The sequence below is a fragment of the Hylobates moloch genome, unplaced genomic scaffold (assembly GCF_009828535.3).
Source record: "Hylobates moloch isolate HMO894 unplaced genomic scaffold, HMol_V3 SCAFFOLD_22, whole genome shotgun sequence".
NCBI classification, from domain to species: Eukaryota; Metazoa; Chordata; class Mammalia; order Primates; family Hylobatidae; genus Hylobates; species Hylobates moloch.
Genome location: NW_026652297.1, coordinates 18,961,393 through 18,968,715, shown reverse-complemented (window position 1 = coordinate 18,968,715; position 7,323 = coordinate 18,961,393). Strand labels below are relative to the sequence as shown.

General features: G+C 45.1%; 1 pseudogene; it reads left to right on the top strand.

Moving 5' to 3' along the window:
* The first annotated feature begins 777 nt into the window (after positions 1-777).
* Positions 778-1,472, top strand: LOC116462086 (bcl-2-like protein 12; annotated as a pseudogene).
* The last annotated feature ends 5,851 nt before the right edge of the window (positions 1,473-7,323 follow it).

The following is a 7,323-nucleotide window of genomic DNA, read 5'->3' as shown; positions in this document are numbered from 1 at the left end:
GGAAGAGAGGTTTAGGAGGGCTTTTTTACTTTTCTTTTTTTTTTTTTTTTTCGAGATGGAGTCTCCCTCTGTCACCCAGCCTGGAGTGCAGTGGCACGATTTTGGCTCACTGCAACCTCTGCCTCCCAGGTTCAAGCGATTCTCCCACCTCAGCCTCCCGAGTAGCTAGGATTACAGGTGTGCACTACCATGCCTGGCTAATTTTTGTATTTTTAGTAGACATGGGGTTTCACCACGTTGGTCAGGTTGGTTTCAAACTCCTGACCTCAGGTGATCTGCCCACTTTGGCTTCCCAAAGTGCTGGGATTACAGGCATGAGCCACTGCGCCAGGCCTAGGAGGGCTTCTGAGAGGAGTTGACATGTAAGCTGAGTCTCCCAAGATAAGTAGACATTAACTGGGTGAAGGGGTGGGATGGGGGAAACAACAAACCAATGTGAAGAGTTTGTTAGCAGTGTAGGGTGGGGTGGGGTGGCTAAAAGTGGGCAGAAAAAGTGTGCAAGGATCATGATGAAAGTCAGATGCATGTTATGTTCAAGGTCATATTCAAAAATTAGGATTTCATTCTGAAGTTGGTGGGGAGCCATTAAAGTATTTTAGGCACGGCAATGAGATGCTCACATTTATTTCATAACTGCCACTGTGGCAGCAGTATGGAGAGCAGATTGGATGAAGGTAATACGGATTACAGAAACCAGTTAGGAAAATCTTTTACATTCTAGACAAGAGGGGATAAGGTTAGAATAAGTCAGGAGCAGTGGCTATACAAAGACGTGTAAAAATGATGACAGTAGGAGTTGAGTGGGGAGATGGCAAGTTGAGTGCAGGAGGCGGCAGCGGGGCCCCGGACTAGGTGCCTCCATGACAGGCTCTGAAGAGCTGGGGCTCCGGGAAGACACGCTGAGGGTCCTAGCTGCCTTCCTTAGGCGTGGTGAGGCTGCCGGGTCTCCTGTTCCAACTCCACCTGGAAGCCCTGCCCAAGAAGAGCCAACAGACTTCCTGAGCCGCCTTCGAAGATGTCTTCCCTGCTCTCTGGGGCGAGGAGCAGCCCCCTCTGAGTCCCCTCGGCCTTGCTCTCTGCCCATCCGCCCCTGCTATGGTTCAGAGCCTGGCCCAGCTACTCTAGACTTCTATGCCTTGGTGGCCCAGCGGCTGGAACAGCTGGTCCAAGAGCAACTGAAATCTCCGCCTAGCCCTGCTGGCCTCGGACCCCGCCCTGCGCAGCAAGCTGGTCCGCCTGTCCTCCAGCTCTTCCGCCCGGAGGTGGAGCTGTTCTGTAGCCGGGAGGACAGCTCTCGCCCAAGCCGAGCGTGCCCCGGGCCCCCGCCTCTTTCCCCGGAGCCCCTGGCCCTGGCCATGGAGCTGAGCCGGCGCGTGGCCGGGATGGGGGACACCCTGGCCGGACTCAGCGTGGAGCACGTGCACAGCTTCACGCCCTGGATCCAGGCCCACGGGGGCTGGGTGAGCCGCTGAAGCCTCTCTCTCCCGGCCTGACGTTACCCGACTGTCATGTGATAGAGGATGGGCGGGGACTTCTTAGGTTCCTCTCAGACCTCAGGTATTCTCCCAGCTCCTCTGCGTTCATTCTGTGTTGAGCCCTTGCTGTATGCCAGGACTGCAGCGGACGCTATGCCTGGCGTCCACGACTGAGTACGCTAATACTGTGAGCGTGAAACCAGTGACTGAGGTTACTCAGGGAGAGGCCGGACGAGGTGGCTCATGCCTGTAATTCCAGCACTTTTGGAGGCCGAAGCAGGAGAATTATTTGAGGCCAGGAGTTCAAGACCAGCCTGGACAACATAGTAAGACCCTATCTCTACAAAAATTGAAAATAATTAGCCGGGGTCCGGTGCGGTGGCTCACACCTGTAATCCTAGCACTTTGGAGGCCGAGGCAGGTGGATCACCTGAGGTCAGGAGTTTGAGACCAGCCTGGCCAACATGGTGAAACCCCGTCCCTACTAAAAAAAAAAAAAACGTAAATTAGCCCGGTGCGGTGGCAGGTGCATGTAATCCCAGCTACTCGGGAGATTGAGGCATAAGAATCGCTTGAACCTGGGAGGCAGAGATTGCAGTGAGCTGAGATCACTTCACTGCACTCCAGCCTGGGCGACAGAGTGAGACTGTGTCTCAACAAAATAATAATAAAAACCGCGTGTGGTGGCTCGCGCCTGTAATCCCAGCACTTTGGGAGGCCGAGGCAGGTGGATCACCTGAGGTCAGGAGTTTGAGACCAGCCTGGCCAACGTGGTGAAATCCCGTCCCTACTAAAAAAAATACATAAATTAGCCCGGTGCGGTGGCAGGTGCATGTAATCCCAGCTACTCGGGAGATTGAGGCATGAGAATCACTTGAACCTGGGAGGCAGAGATTGCAGTGAGCTGAGATCACGCCACTGCACTCCAGCCTGGGCGACAGAGTGAGACTGTGTCTCTACAAAATAATATAATAATAAAAACCGGGTGTGGTGGCTCACACCTGTAATCCCAGCACTTTGGGAGGCTGAGGTGGGTGGATCACTTGAGGTCAGGAGTTTGAGACCAGCCTGACCATGGTGACACCCAGTCTCTACTAAAAATACAGAATTAGCCGGGCATGCCTGTAATCCCAGCTAGGGAGGCTGAGGCAAGAGAATTGCTTGAACCCAGGAGGCAGAGGTTGTAGCGAGCCGAGATTGCGCCACTGCACTCCAGCCTGGGCAACAAGAGTGGAACTCTGTCTCAAAAAATAAAAATTTTAAAAATTAATAATAAAATGATGGCAGTAATAATAGCAAATGTCACAATATACTGAGTAGTGTGGCAAATGCCAGGTGTCACAGATGTTGTGCTTTGCAACCCAGATCTCCCCATTCAGGCTTGAGAATTTATTCTTCCAGTTGCTGAGACCCAGAAGAGAAGGCTCAACTCTTCTGAAATTTCCTTAGTTGAAAAGAGATGCTTTGACCAAAACCAACCCTTCTTTTGAGGTATCAGCTGGCTTACCTATGATGGGATATAAAGGCCAGGCCTCTTTTCCCCAGCTTGGGATCACTTCGAAGGGCTGCCCCCTTCAAAGCTTCTTATGGGATCAGAGTGCCACTTCCGTTTCTTTCCTTCTGCAGTTCATGATCCTGATAATACTCCCTTAATAGTCTATCTGCATTCTAATCTTGATCTTAGAGTTTGCTTTTCAGGGAATGCAACCTCCAGACATTGTTCTAAGGTGCTTGCATACATTATCTGAAATCGCAGCAATTTGTCAAAGTAGGAATCATTCTCCCTATTCTACAGATGGGGAAGTTGAGGCTCAGAGATACCATCCCACTCTTAATAGCAGAGATTGGATTTGAATTCATGTTGTTTTGGCTTGAAAACACCAGGTATTGTCACATACCATGCTCAAGAGGAAGGCACTGAGTCAAGACAGAATTAGAGAGTAGAAGTTTTTTAAGGAGGGATTTGATTGTTTATTTCATGTGGAGGGCAAGGCAGGGGATGATGATAAAAATGGTTGACTGGCTTGATTGTTCTCACCTGTGTTCTTACCGCTCTTCCCACACCACTACTCTACTTTCGATGTTTGAGAACATCTTCATGAGAAAGTCCACAAATAGTAAATGTCTTAAGTGTTAAGGCATATATAATATGTCTAATGGGATCCCAAAGTCCTAGAGTCAGAGGGCAGCTCTAGGCTGTGAGCTCCTCCAGGAGCAGGGACCAAATATTTTTGTCTCTGCCTCTCTCACTTTAACTCCCATCCCCCTACTTCTCACCCCCAAGCCTAGTGCAAGGTTGGTGCTTATCAAGCGGGGTAGACTAAAAAAAGGGAGTTATTCAAGCAGATTTAGAATAAGCTCTCCTGGGCAAGGTCTAGAATCAGCAGGTATTTTTAACATCACTCCTTGACTTGGTCTATATTTTTCTTCTATTGCCATGGGAAGCCTTTTTACGATTCTTGAACAATCCACATTTACTCTAAGACTCATCTAGTAATATTTTGCATTTCTTTTGTGGTAGGCAGAATGGCCCCCCAAATAAGTCTAAGCCCTAGTCCCTGGAACCCATAAACATGTTCTGTTTATGGCTTTACAACTTGAACGATATACTTATGGTTACAGAGCTTAGGATCTGGGATTGTCTGGGTGGGCCAATCTAATCATAAACCCTTAAAAGCAGAAAACTTTCTTTGGCTGGAGTCAGTGAAATACAGCAGAAAAAGAAGTTAGAGTCAATGTTTGAGAAGGACACAGCAGTGCTGGAGGGGGCCACGTGGAGAGTGTGAGAGGGAATGTGAGAAGCCCTTCAGAGTAAAGATTGTGTCTGCCCCCACCCCACCATCCCTGACACTGCCCTCCCCTCTACTTTCTTGCCCAGCAGATAGACAGCAAGAAAACAGGGACTTCAGTTCTGCAACTGCAACCAACAAGCCGAGTGAGCTTGGAAGCAGATTCTTTCCAGAGCATCTAGTAAGGAACACAGCCCTACTGACACCTTGATTTCAGCCTTATGAGACTTTAAGCAGAGGATGCACCTAAGTCTTCTTGGATTTCTGACCTATAGAAACAGTGAGATTATCAATGTGTGTTGTTTTACACACTAAGTTTGTAGATGTGTTATGCAGAAATAGCAAACAAATAGAACTTTGGCAAGTAGGCTATAAAAAGCAGTTCTCAGAGTGAGGTCCCTGAGACTCTTTCAGGGGGTCTCTGAGGTGAAAACTATTTTCATAATAACATTAAAATGTTTTTTACCCTTTTCTCTATATTGACACTGGCATAAATGGTGCAAAAGCGATGGTGGGTAAAACTGTTGGGGCTTTAGCTCACATCAAGAAAGTGGCACCACATGGTACTAGTGTTCCCTGTATTTTTCACCATCACACACTTGCAGAAAAAACATACAGTTTTACTTAACACTGTTCCTGGTGCAGTAGGAAAATTACTATTTTTATTAAATCTTGACCCGTGAGTTCATGTCTTTTTCAAATGCTGGGAGACAAATTGCAAAGCACCAGAAAGTGCTTTTGCTGCATTTTAACCTAAAATGGTTGCCTCAAGGAAACGCATACATGTCATTGTGTTTGGAGCTGATCTAGCTGCTTTTTTTCCTCACAGAACATCATTTTTACTTGCAAAATGACTGACAGATAAGCCAGAGCTATTCAGACTTGGGAGATATTTTCTTAAAAATGATTGAAGTGAGCCTGTCACTTCAAGAAAAACAACTGACAGTATTTGTTGGCAATGATAACATTTGAGCTTCTTAACAAAGATTAGAGTTTTGGAAAGCCTGAACCTGCCACCATAATTTGACAAATTCGCCATTCTTAAAGACTGTCCAGTGAAATCAGCAGTGATATTGTAAAGCAATAGAAAATGCAGGGTTTTTTGATATTATAAAATAAACTGTGCAAGCATTTGGAACATCTAAATAGCTGAGTGGATCAATATTTTCTGAATGACCAGTACATGATGCTACAAAATAGTGCATGGGTAAAAGAACCATTGAAAATGCTAGGACAATTTTATTGATATGATTTCATATTCTACATTGCAACTAACCTTTAAAAAACTACCACTTGTTGAGTTTGGATGTGGTAAAAAGAAGGACAATTATCTGAAAAAACTAAAAATAGCTCTCCTCTTTCCAACTACATATCCACTTGAGGCCAGGTTTTCAACATTGTACTTCAACCAAAACATCATTTCACAACACGTTGAATACAGAAGCAGATATAAGAATCTGGCAATCTTTTATTAAACAAGACATTAAGGATTTGAAAAATTATAAAACAATGCTGCACTTCTCTGACTATTTTTTGGTTTTGAAAATATAGTTTGTTATGAAGGTATTTTATTTATGTTATCATGTAATGGGTCTATTATTGCTATTTAAATAAATTAATACATATATTCCATTTCCAGTTTCAATTCCTAATATAGTAAATTGTATTAGGAATATATTATATATTAATATATATAGCAAAAATATTAATAAATATAAGCCACAGAAGTAAAGCCTTTAGGGTCTTCAAGAATTTTAAAGTGTGTATATTATCTATTGAGACCCAGTGGAGAGCAGGCCATACACAGATATAACTTAGTGATTCCAAATTTGCACACAGAGCAAACATAAGCCCAGAGGTAGTTTTCATTTGACTTGCACAGATTGGTTCTTGCAGGTTTTTTTTTTTATTATTTTATTTTTTTTAGACCGCGTCTTGCCCTGTCACCCAGGATGGAGTGCAATAGTGCAATCTCGGCTCACTGCAACCTCTGCCTCAGATTCAAGCGGTTCTTCTGCCTCAGCCCCCTGGGGAGCTGGAATCACAGGCATGCACCACCACACCCGGCTAACTTTGTATTTTAGTAGAGATGGGGTTTCACCATGTTGGCCAGGCTGGTCTCAACCTCCTGACCTCAGGTGATCCGCCTGCCTCGGCCTCCCAAAGTGCTGGGATTACAGGTGTGAACCACCACACCCAGCTGGCTCTTGTCATCTTTTTAAACAGTTACTGAATTTTAAATGAGCTTTCAATATTTATAGATCAGTAGGTTTTATGTGAAATACCACGTTTTTCAGTTTTCTTGAAAAACTGGATGGGCTGGCTGCATTGGGTCCACATTCTTGCATGGCCCCTGGACCTGGGTAGCAGCTGCCTTCTTCTGGACACACGCGTTCCAGTTTCCCTCCATTTCTCCTCTTACTTTACTCTTTGTGTCCCTCTGTTAAAACCTGTTTTTTCTTAGTTATTCCTATGGCTTGCGCAGCTCTTGGAAGCATCTGTATTTGTAATGTCCGACCTAAATGGTCTCCTTGATGGCAAGAAGTTGGGGAGACCTGGCTGTGGCTTGAGAATTGTCTATTGCTTTCAGTGGGGGATGTTGTACATTACGAGACACCAAGTGCCCAAAACAACGGTCTGAGATCATCAGATGAGACACATCTTTCTGAATTTGGGAGCAAAGGATATTTTAAAGCTAATTTCTCTCAAATTTCCTAATAATCTGCTGCTTGATATGGCAAATGAATGAGTATAGTGCAAGAAGGATAGGTGAAATGGGGATTATACAATGAGTTTGGGTTTAGGAGCCAAAGTATCCATATTTAAATCCTGGTTCTGAACTTCCATAGCTGTGCAATCCTGGCAAGCTACCTAATCTCTCTGTGTCTCAGTTTCCTCATCTGCAAAGTAAGGCTATTAATACTACCAATCTCACGAGGATGTTGGGAGGATTAAATGAGATAGTACATTACAAGCACTTAGAACAGTGCCTGGCACACAGTAACCTTTTGTTATGAACTGAATATTAGTGTCCCTCCAAAATTCATATATGAAGCCCT